The following is a 9,594-nucleotide window of genomic DNA, read 5'->3' as shown; positions in this document are numbered from 1 at the left end:
TGAATAGCTAGTCTTTGTCACAAAGGGAAAGGATTCAAATGTCCAGCCTCTCTTTCTACATCATCAATGGCTACCACTCTCCAGAGGCTCTGCCACCTCTCGAGCAGGTGGCCTCTCCCCCCTCAAGTTAGAAGGACTCTCAAACATAAAAGCCAAGAGGGGAGACTTGAATGAAAACAAAGAAAGAGGGAGATCAGAAATTCCTATGGAGGGTGCTTTTCATTGCGTTCAGTGTGTGTTCAGACATGATGAGAGCAATAAGGTTTTCAATTTAAATTCTTTCTGAAATAGAAGAACATTACTATGAAGAGATACTTTTCAGAAAGCCAAGTGCCTTCCATCTATCACCTTGCTGTGTTTCAAAAAGTTCCTGCTCACCATCTCTGCATCCCAGGAACTGAGCAGAAGATGGTCTGCACGATTATTCTGCCCATCACCTGCCAATCCAGGACAAGAATATCCTTAAATTCTCACCCAATCTTGCCTTACTGAGATGACTGTTTTTTTTAGCAGTTCTTTTTAGAATGTTTGACTATCCTGGGGACTCCTCCACCTGCTCCACAGTCTGTCGATTGTCTTAGTTTCTTTACCTTTTGTTCTTTTCAATTTCACAACCATTGCCTGATCTCTTAGTAAAATTCTCTTCTCATAAGCCTCCTTGGGAAACTCAAACATTGCATCTTCGTCATGCTCAACCACTCCTCTTTGGTCTGTAACACAAATAACCTGCCTCTTCTTCTCCCCTTGGGCATCACTCATTCTCTTTCCTGTTCTTTCTTTTCTGATTGTTCTCAGAATGCTCTTTACCTTCCTCCCCTGACATGGGATGAATTTCAAGAGCCTCAATTCTTGTCCCACTGCATCTTCCTCCCATTTTTCTACCATAGAAATGTCAAGCACCACAGCCACAACCTTCATTTGTCATCTCCTATCTCTCTATTTACACTGCTTACTGATCACTGCCTGCCCCCAAATTGAGCGCCCTGCCTTTGCAGTTTTCTCCAAATTGGAGAAGTGCAGTGCCATTTTCTGGGATGCCTGTGTTGACATTTCTTTATCTAGAATAGGAAAGAATTTAACACTTATTATATTTAATGTATGACTTGACAGTACTACACATCTACAGTGGATTACAAGTATATAAAACTCATCTCAAATAAGGTGGTCTTGATATAGATGAAACTAAACAAGAACTGTCAAGAAGACTCTTGAGAGTCCCTTAGACTGCAAGGAGATCAAACCAGTTAGTCCTAAAGGAAATCAACCTTGAGTATTCATTGGAAGGACTGATGCTATAGCTGAAGCTCCAATACTTTGGCCACGAGATGCGAAAGCTGACTCACTGGAAAAGACCCTGATGCTGGGAAAGATTGAAGGCAGGAAGAGAAGAGGGCGGCAGATGATAAGATGGTTAGATAGCATCACTGATTCAATGGACACGAATTTGAGAAAGCTCTGGGAGATAGCAGAAGACAGGGGAGCCTGGCGTGCTGCAGTCCAGGGGTCACAAAGAGTCAGATAGGACTTAGTGACTGAACAACAACAACAAAACAAGAACTGGATTTTTTTTTTTCATCACTTCTTCCAGTAAGCTCTTTGAATGGCACCCAGGTGAAATCTTAACTGGGTATGACGGTTAATTTCATATTTCAATTTTACTGGACTAAGGAATGCTTGAGTAGCTGAGAAAACGTTATTTCTGGGTGTGTCTTGAAGGTGTTTCCATAAGAGTCTAGCATTTGACTCAGGAGACTGAGTAAAGAAAACCTATCCTCACCAGTGTAGGCAGGTGTCATCAATATGGGAGCCCAAATGGAAGAAAGAGGTGAAGGAAGGGAAAATTCCCTGATCTTGAGCTGGGGTGTCTATCTTTTCCTGCTCTTGGACACTGATGATCCTTGTCCTTTGGACCCTAGGACTCATACAAGTGGCTCCTTGGGTTCTCAGGTCTTTGACCTTGGGCGGGGGATGACAGAGGATGAGATGGTTGGATGGCATCACTGACTCAATGGACATGTCTTTGAATAAACTCTGGGAGATGGTGGTGGACAGGGAGGCCTGGCTTGCTGCGGTCCATGGGGTCGCAAAGAGTCGGACACGACTGAGCGACTGAACTGAACTGAACTGGGAGTTATACCAGCAGCTCCCCCGTCTGGTTCTCAAGCCTTCAGACTTGGACTGAATTATGCCGTCAGCTTTCCTGAGTCTCCAGCTTGCAGATGGCAGAGATGGGACTTCTCAGCCTCCATTACCATGTGAGCCAATCCTTGTAGTAAGTCTTCTCCTATACATCCACATCTCTATCTCTATATCCATAACCCTATCTGTCCTATTGGTTCTGTTTCTCTGGAGAACCCTGAAGGACACACCAGGTCCCTCACCTTTCCTGGGCATCTTTCCAGCATTAATCAAAGGCTTCCAGCCACCTAAGCTCCCTCCCAGCTCAGACTGAGCAGATCACAGTTGGAGGGGGTACTCATTGGTTCTCCCCTGGGCTCTTCTGCTCCCCTCTGAGAGCTCCCCCTACCTCTTTAGGCTTGGATGGGAAGAGAGGAGGGAAAGGGCCCCAAGACATTCCTCCTTGGTCCAGCAGCAGGGTGACCCCAGTGAAGGTTAAGTTTGATCACATCAAGCTCTCCGAGGTCCTCAGGGCCTTCCCATTCCACTCCAGGGAAATAGCACCATCTTTCACAGTGGCCAACCGGGCCCTCTGAGATCTGGTCCCACTCACCCTTGACCTCATCTTCAGCACCCTCCTGCCCCAGCTCACTCTGATCCAGCCATGCAGGTTGATGAGCTGTTGCTCAAATATGCCAGGAAGCCTCCTGTTTTGGGAGCTCTGCAGCCTAGTCCCTTTGTCTGGACTACCCTTCTCATAGACACCCACACGACTCACTCCTTCACCAGCTCAAGCCCCATATCGCTGAATACTTTATTTAAAATTGCACCCTTATGTGATTCTCAACCCAGAACTTTCTGTGTTTCTCCGCCACCCTTTTCACTTTCTGATGCACCATATCATTAACGTTAATTTCGCTTATCTTTCATTCTTATGTATTGAAGAGGACAGTGAGATTCAGTACATAAATTCCCACACCTTACTGACTGGAAGTGAACTAAGATGATATATTTAAACAAAATGTCCAATGAACTAAGCAGAGTTGGAAGACTTCTGGGTGACTTAGTGGTAAAGAACATGCCTGCAATAAAGGACACACAGGTTCCATCCCTGGGTCTGGAAGATCGCCTAGAGAAGTAAATGGCAATCCACTCCAGTATGTTTGCCTAGGAAATCCTATGGACAGAGGGGCCTGGCAGGCTACCGTCAGTCCATGGGGTTGCAAAGAGTCAGACACAACTTAGCGACTAAACAACAACAATAACAAAGCGAAGTTGGTCCATTTATATTAATAAATATGACATAAATAAGCCAGACCACCTTCTTTGCTCTAAAACCCTTTTACGGCCACAATCTACCTGTTTACACCTCTTTCCCCTCAACTTACCACACACATTCTCCCCTCCAGTGCCACACACTGACTCAAGCACATTATTAGTAACTTTCTTTTCTAGTCCTTTTCTCACACTGTTTTTTTCCTCTCCTAAAATATTTTTCCTCTTTCTCTCTGCTTATCCAAATACTTAATTTTTTTAAGGACTTCCCAAGGTTCCTCTTCTCTATGAAATAAGGAAAGTGAACAAATATTCATGAAGCACATACCAACAAAAATAATGACACATTGTTTTGTTTAATTCTCTCAACACTCCTATCATGTAAGTGTTACTATTTCATTAAGTGCTCACTGTACTCAAGTAACGTGCCCAAGGAGGGTCCTATGATGATCAGGGCTGAGATCCAAATGCAGTCTGAAAACCCTTAGGGCCACACATATTCTGTGTGGCCATGATGCTTTCGACCCCTACTCTTCAATGATTTCTCTGAACCATATTTCAGATCCCACACCTCTACTTCACAGTGGTTCAATTTATGATTTTTTGACTTTATGATGATGTAAAAGTGATATGGATTCTGTAAAAATGATACCTCAAATTTGGAATTTTGATCTTTTCCCAGCCAGCCAGGCCATCACGAGTGTAAACAACTGATACACTTATAACCATTCTGTACCCAGACAACCATTGTGTTTTTCACTTTTAGTACAGTGTTCAATATATTGCATGAGATCCTCAACACTTCATTATAGAAGAGGGTTTGTATTAGATGATTTTGCTGAACTGTAAGTTAATGTAATTGTTCTAAGCACATTTAAGGTAGGTTCAGCTACGCTATGATGCTTGGTACTGGGTGTATTCAATGCATTTCTCATCAATTGAGGGAGATCTGTATTGTCTTGGGCTTGTCCCTCTCATTGTTGTTTAACTTCGTATGTGCACTTGCAGAGCTCATGACTGTGATGCTTCCTGTTTCCCTGGAACTAGCCTGGTGTTCCTCTTTAACATTGACAGGATGGCCAGAGCCCATGAAGGAAGAGGAAGAGTCATTATCGAGCTGAAAGGGGAACTTGAAGCACTGAACTTTGAAAAAAAAAAAAAAGAGAGGTTACAATGGAGGAAATGATCCCTAAGTTCAAATAAGGCAGATAAGAAAAAAAGGTAAGAATCAGACTGGATTTCCTGATTTGGAGTAATATCGTTTAAGCTTTTAGTGAAAGAGACTTTAGTGGGCTGTTGGAGATAGAAACCAGATTCCTGTGAATTCAAGAGTGAATAATAGGTGAGGAAGTGGAAATGGTAAGAGTACTCTTTCCAGAGTATTTATTTTTGAGAAGTGGAGAGAAATTGTATAGCATCTGAAAGGAGAAATCTTTAAGGATTGGGGACGTAAGAGGAGAAAGGAAAGGGAGGGGAAGAAGGAAGGAAGGACGTTAAGATGTAAAGAAGGAAGGAAATAAGGAAGGAAGGGAGGGAAATGAATAGCCTGCAGTAATCATTATGATGATAGAATTTTTTGCTTATGTTTCTAGAATTCCAAGAGATGTTTGCTTTGAGGCTATTATGATTTAGAGTATACTGAACATGTGACCTTTCAGTAGTTAATGTGCTCCCAAATCCCTTTGCCCAACCTCTCCAATTAAAAAGACTTGAATTATTTAAATTTTTCTAAAACCACTGTAAATAATAGGATTTTCTTTTGGATGTTCAGCTTTTTGCTTTTGCCTTTCATAAATGTGGAAAAGGAGAATTTTGATATGGTAATGCAGCTGACTTTGGTACTCAGTTCTTTCTGAGGACTCAAGAATAAGGTCACCATCACGAGATCAAGTTCAGGGGCCATCACAGAGAGCAAGTTCAATATCTTGGACTATTTTGAGTAGTGCCAAGGAGTGGGCAAAGATATACCCATTTGAATGCAGAGTTCCAAAGAATAGCAAGGAGAGATAAGAAAGCCTTCCTCAGTGATCAGTGCAAAGAAATAGAGGAAAACAATAGAATGGGAAAGACTAGAGATCTCTTCAAGAAAATTAGAGATACCAAGGGAACATTTCATGCAAAGATGGGCACAATAAAGGACAGAAATGGTATGGACCTAGCAGAAGCAGAAGATATTAAGAAGAGGTGGCAACAATACACAAAAGAACTGTACAAAAAAGATTTTCATGACCCAGATAATCATGGTGGTATGATCACTCACCTAGAGCCAGACATCCTGGATGCAAAGTCAAGTGGGCCTTAGGAAGCATCACTATGAACAAAGCTAGTGGAGGTGACAGAATTCCAGTTGAGCTATCTCAAACCCTAAAAGATGATGCTGTGAAAGTGCTGCACTCAATATGCTAGCAAATTTGGAAAACTCAGCGATGGCCACAGGACTGGAAAAGGTCAGGTTTCATTCTAATCCCAAAGAAAGGAAATGCCAAAGAATGCTGAAACTACCACACAATTGCACTCAACTCATACGCTAGCAAAGTAATGCTCAAAATTCTCCAAGCCAGGCTTCAACAGTATGTGAACCATGAACTTCCAGATGTTCAAGCTAGATTTAGATAAGGCAGAGGAACCAGAGATCCAACTGTTAACATCCATTGGATCATCTAAAAAGCAAGAGTGTTCCAGAAAAACATCTATTTCTGCTTTATTGACTACACCAAAGCCTTTGACTGTGTGGATCACAGCAAACTGTGGAAAATTCTGAAAGAGATGGGAATGCCAGACCACCTGACCTGCCTCTTGAGAAATCTGTATGCAGGTCAGGAAGGAACAGTTAGAACTGGTCATAGAAAAACAGACTGGTTCCAAATCGGGAAAGGAGTATGTCAAGGCTGTATACTGTCATCCTGCTTATTTAACTTATATGCAGAGTACATCATGAGAAACACTGGGCTGGACGAAGCACAAGCTGGAATCAAGATTGCTGGGAGAAATATCAATAACCTCAGATATGCATATGACCACCACCCTTATGGCAGAAATGAAGAAGTAAAGAGCCTCTTGATGAAAGTGAAAGAGGAGAGTGAAAAGGTTGGCTTAAAACTCAACATTCAGAAAACTAAGATCATGGCATCTGGTCCCATCACTTCATGGCAAATAGATGGGGAAACAGTGGAAAGAGTGACAGACTTTATTTTGGGGGGCTCCAAAATCACTGCAGATGGTGACTGCAGCCATGAAATTTAAAGACGCTTGCTCCTTGGAAGAAAAGTTATGACAAACCTAGATGGCATATTAAAAAGCAGAGACATTATTTGCCAACAAAGGTCCGTCTAGTCAAGGCTATGGTTTTTCCAGTAGTCATGTATGGATGTGAGAGTTGGACTCTAAAGAAAGCAGAGCACAGAATAATTGATGCTTTTGAACTGTGGTGTTGGAGAAGACTCTTGAGAGTCCCTTGGACTGCAAGGAGATCCAACCAGTCCATCCTAAAGGAAATCAGACTTGAATATTCATTGGAAGGACTGATGTTGAAGCTGAAACTCCAATACTTTGGCCACCTGATGCGAAGAACTGACTCATCTGAAAAGACTCTGATGCTGGGAAAGATTGAAGGCGGGAGGAGAAGGGGACGACAGATGGTTGGATGGCATCACTGACTCAATGGACATGAGTTTGAGTAAACCTGGGAGTTGGTGATGGACAGGGAGGCCTGGTATGCTGCAGTCCATGGGGTCACAGAGTCAGACACGACTGAGCGACTGAACTGAACTGACTGAAGGAGTGGGCAGCCAGTCATTCTTTCTTTGAATGCCAAATGGTTAGAGGATCCTGAAGAGGTGAGGTGTAGGACTATCCATGATGGGCATGGTTTACCAGTTGCTTTACTTTTAAAGGAACAGAGGCAAGAAAGCTGGAGCACATATTGTAAGCCCATGTGTGATCTATAACCTGGTATCCACACAGCATATTTATGGGTCCTTGAGGCATGGAAGCCAAACTCTGATATCATTACCTCTTCAATATGGCAAAGGTTAAAGTGCTACACCTAATGTAACTTTGCAGTTTTATACGACAAAGATGTTGGGGGTATGTTACTTAACGATCACACTTTTGATTTAAAGATACAAGCAGTATGCTTAGGGCCCTGCCTTGGTCTCCAGCAGCATGAGCTGTAGCCGTAAAACACGGGCAGTGACAGATGGTTATTAGCACAAGGAAACCTCCTAAAGGGCTCGAACAGGCTCAGAAGCTTCACAAAATGAACCAGAATCAGTGAATTCCCAAAGTTTACAGGGAGCACCAGAGGGCAAGGGGATTAATGGGAGGCAATTGGGAAACAAAGGTCAAAAAAGCTGCAGGTAACACACTCCCAATTTATTAAACAGCCTCTAATTAGGATTGGTCTGGTGCAAGTGAACAGAGGCCTAGCTCAGTCAATAGCTCACACTGGAATTCTGCTTAAAGAAAAAGTAAAATTATATTAAAAAAAGAAAGACAAGAAAAAGTTACATCCTAGAAACCTTCAAATGTCTGGAAAAATTTTACAGCAACAGAAAAGTAAACCTAAAAATCATGGTAGAAGGGCATACTGTTTCAGCCAGTTGAATTAAGCTGTTGTTATGAAATCACAATTTTTCTCAGTCTTCCAACTCCTTGGACATTCCCTATGTAAACAATGCTGACAGCTTTTAATTTTAAAAAATTAACTGTAAGAATTAAAAAGATAATGGGGGTTCCCCAACATTCCCCTCCTGATTGTTACTCTGAAGCAAGAGAGAGCTGAACAACAGGGAATAGAACATATTCTTACTCCAAGTGCTCCTAAGTGTAGTCTGTTTAACATGTATGTATTCATGATATTTATATATAAACACACACAATTTCCTCTAATTGCAACTTAAGAAGAATAGGTCCCCAGAAGAAAACTACAGTAGAAATTAGAAAGGGATATAAATTATTCTTGAATCAAAATGTTCACACAGGAATTAAACAAATACCAAAAAAACAAGCCTTCACCCATTAATCTACTTTCTCACCACAGGAAGGCTGGGAGTATCTTTTAACACCAGGACAGGTACCAGATGATTAATTACAAAAGTCCTTGGAGAAATTGTATAATAGTGTCTAATAAAAACTTTTCATCTGCAAAGAAATAAAAGTGAGAGTAGCTCATGCTTTCAACACCAGAGCTGGGCAGCTGGTGGAGAGAAACCATAGAGGTTATCCAGCATCAGGCGTCCCAGGAAACAGTTCAGAAGGCACAGGGGACATTTATTATCGCTAAATGGCAACCCACTCCAGTATTCTTGCCTGGAGAATCCTAAGGACGGCGGAGCCTGGTGAGCTGCCATCTATGGGGTCGCACAGAGTCGGACATGACTGAAGTGACTTAGCAGTAGCAGCAGCATTTATATCTAAGGGGATGGGAAGGAGGCTGGGGCTGAATCACAGAGGAAAACACTGTAGCACAAAGTAGTGTCTTTGAACTTTAAAGAGGTATAGTATAAATAGCAATGGGACAGGGAATAAAAACATAGGAAAAACATATAAGAAAAATTGCTATTAAATAATTAAGGTCAAACAGTAAACAGAATACATAAATACAATGCCAGTTATTTTCCATAAAAGTAGTATCACATGTAAAGTCAAATACAAATGAACTCAATACTGTAAGAAGGAAGGTGTCTTTCTTTTAAATACAGTTTGTAAGAGGCAATGTTTTAACATTCCACAACTTAAAATGTTTTTCTTAATGGCCTGAATTCCAGTGAACAAAGTTTGCCAACAGCCCAGTCATCAACCAGATGGCCTGGAAATAGAGTTGTCTCTTCAAGGGTCTGAAACGATCTAAAGTTTCAGAGATCTAGAGCTTTCCAGTCCTGTATCGGAAGCATTTTGGTGGTGGTAGATATACAAACTGCTCTGATTTTTGGGGGTTTGGATGCTGCACCTGGATTAAGCCTCTGTGTCCTCATATCATATTTTACCAAAGTGACAGAAAAGGAGAGGTCCTGAGAGGTCCAGTGCTCCAAGGACAACAAACAAAACAGCATAACTGCCAATAGATTGAATGAATCTGCTCACTGGTGGCAGTTACCAGGGTGATAAAGCATGTCCAAAAAAAAGAAAATAACAAATAAACCAAAAACTTGGCTGGTCAATATTAAAAAGGAACTATCCACCTGCAGTACAAGAGACCCT

Source organism: Giraffa tippelskirchi, chromosome 9 (genome assembly GCF_054371585.1).
Source record: "Giraffa tippelskirchi isolate mGirTip1 chromosome 9, T2T-mGirTip1v1.2.pri, whole genome shotgun sequence".
Lineage (NCBI taxonomy): Eukaryota > Metazoa > Chordata > Mammalia > Artiodactyla > Giraffidae > Giraffa > Giraffa tippelskirchi.
This window is presented reverse-complemented; position numbering follows the sequence as displayed.